Source organism: Artibeus jamaicensis, unplaced genomic scaffold, assembly GCF_021234435.1.
Source record: "Artibeus jamaicensis isolate MK-2021 breed Jamaican fruit bat unplaced genomic scaffold, CSHL_Jam_final contig_1015, whole genome shotgun sequence".
Lineage (NCBI taxonomy): Eukaryota > Metazoa > Chordata > Mammalia > Chiroptera > Phyllostomidae > Artibeus > Artibeus jamaicensis.
Window position 1 is genome coordinate 15,100,353 of NW_026521194.1, and position 2,653 is coordinate 15,103,005.

A 2,653-nucleotide genomic window follows, 5' to 3' on the forward strand; every position below is an offset into this window, starting at 1 on the left:
TCCTACTTACATAAGGATGAGCTTTACTGAGTGTTGAAGAAATAACTCTGGTTAAGAATTTAGTGATGAAAGGAGTGCAAATAATCCTCCCTCCCAAAATCTTTATTATCTACTCTTAGTCCCTTAGCAATCTCTCATTTAAATACCAAACTATTCTTAAGAGAAAACAGTCTACAACATTCTAGAACACTTTCGGAGTATCTCATGATTCCCACTTGGTAAGTTATTTATTTTTAACTGAAAATCTTTTTGCTCATCCCTGGTGGTCTAATATTAAGAACAACTAATGACTATTCTCTTAACAGTGACACTTTACATAATTAAAATGGCTCTTAAGCCACCATTTTCTTTTACTGTGATGAAATGATGCCAAAGCTTTCATGTTTCCAGAACGCATTCTATCGACACAAATGTCCAAATCTGTAGAGAATTTTTATGAGTTTATTTGACCCACAATGACGACATCCGCTGGGGAGCAAGATCTCCGATGCACTGGAGAACAACAGTTTTGCAGTTTCTGTTACCAATTTGAAAATGAGGAGGAAATGTAAAAAGATTACGTGGAGGTAGAAGAAAGCAAGACAGATACTGGATTACAGAAGAGTTAACAAGATTCTGTGCTCTCTGAAGAGTGGTTGCTGCTTATTTCAAAGGAGCAGTAACGAGCATACACAGAGACAATGGACAGGGCTTGCTTAAAGCAACGATAAACTTTTACTAAAGGACACATGGATGAAACCAAGGGGGGCAGAATCAGGGGAGGAGGTGGGGATGGCTGGGGTGGGGGAGGGGTGGCGAGAAAAAGCAGACAACTGTACTTGAACAGCAATAAAATAAAAAATTTAAAAAGGGTTATGTGCCATGTGCACTTTGGCACACATATACTAAAGAAATTATATGCCTGGGGTGTAAGTAGCCACCATGATCTGCCCAGTTAGGAATTTATGATCTGATCACCGTGTGAGGTTACTTTCTATAGAACCCCTTTTTTCATCCATAGTTTTATTTTTTAGCTTAAAAACTGTTTTTAGTTACTGATTTTGGACAGAGAAAGGAAGGGGAGAGGGATGTAGGAAGTCACAGAGAGAGAGAAAGAAACATCGATTTGTTGTTCCAATTATTCATGCTTTTTTTTGTTAATTCTTCATGTTCACATACTGAAAATCAAACCTAAAACCTTGGTGTATCAGGATAATGTTCTAACCAACTGAGCTACCGGGCCAGTTCTAATAGTCAATTCTCTACTCATTGCCATTCTTTACATCTGTGTACCCAAGTTCTTCCTACATCTTAAATTTGGGAGATCCACACTGTCTTGCATCAGTTATTTATAACTGGCCATCGCCAAAACCTATAACATTTTTCATTTGGTTATTCATTCATTCAATAAATAAATATTTGTTTTGAGTTTACTATGAGCCAGAAGCTTGAGACTCAGTGTAGAGCCAGACAGATGAGCCCATGATGTCCTGGATCTCACTTCCTAAATACATTAGAATACAAATTAAAAGCATAAAACTTATAGAGGCTATGAGGGAAATAAAACTGAATGCTGGCTTGAAGAATGACTGGGATATAAGCTGCTTAAGATAGCATGAATGGAGAAAATCTCCCTGAAGAGGTATCACTAGGCCTGAAATCTAAGTGATCCCAGGAGGCAGCCAGAAAAAGGTGTGTGGAAAAGTATCGCAGGCAAAGGGGACAGCAATTGCAGGCCCTGAGCAGGAATGTTCAGTGTGACCACAGCATAAATTGCAAAGGGAACAATTCTTCTTCAGTGAATGAAGACTAGGGAGGCAGTGGGGGCCAGATCAAATCCAGCCTGGTGACTGACCTTAGGAGTTCCTCTTGCAAGTTCCATAGGAAATGATTGAATTAATGAATGGTTGTCTGTGTATGTGTGTTTCTGGATAATAAATGCCAGGAGTGTGATTCTACCACGATTGTGCGCTCTCTTCCACTCTGTGGTTCCCAGGACTCCCGAGGTCTCTCTCCCATCGGCAGCGCTGCTAGTGCCCTATTGCTCTATTTTGTCGTTATGCCCTTCCTCTGAGAGATAACCTTAAAGCGGGTCATCTTTTACAAACCAAGATTTAATTCTATCATAACTGAAGACCTGAGGCGCAACCCATATAGTTTTTCACGTGTAATTATTCTTCTCTCAGCCAACAGGAAGCTCTAGATTACATGAAAACCAGGTCCTATTTCTGTCTCTGGACACTTAAACTGTAACTGCAGCAATATTTCACTTTTCTGAGTGTTTTGATCTGCAAAGTGGAAATCATACATCTACCTCAACGTTGTAAGGACTGATCAGGACAACGATGAACCCTCAGTAGATGGCCGTTAATAACAACGATGCTGTTCAGAAAGCAAAAATCACAGAACTTTGCAGTAAAAAAGAAAGTGTTGGCCCTCGCCTCATACATTCCTTTCATTTTATATTTGTCCCTCTGAAGCTAAAATAATTGTCGATTGTCACATAGTGAGTGAGAAGGAAATCAGATTTCTCTAGTCAATATTCCGATAGAGGAATAACTCAACCATTCGCCACTTGCTTTAGCTTTGAGGTTGAGCTTTATGAACTGCATAATCATTATCTGAATAAATCACAATTATAGTCTGATTCCTGAAGGGGCAGATCATGATTTCA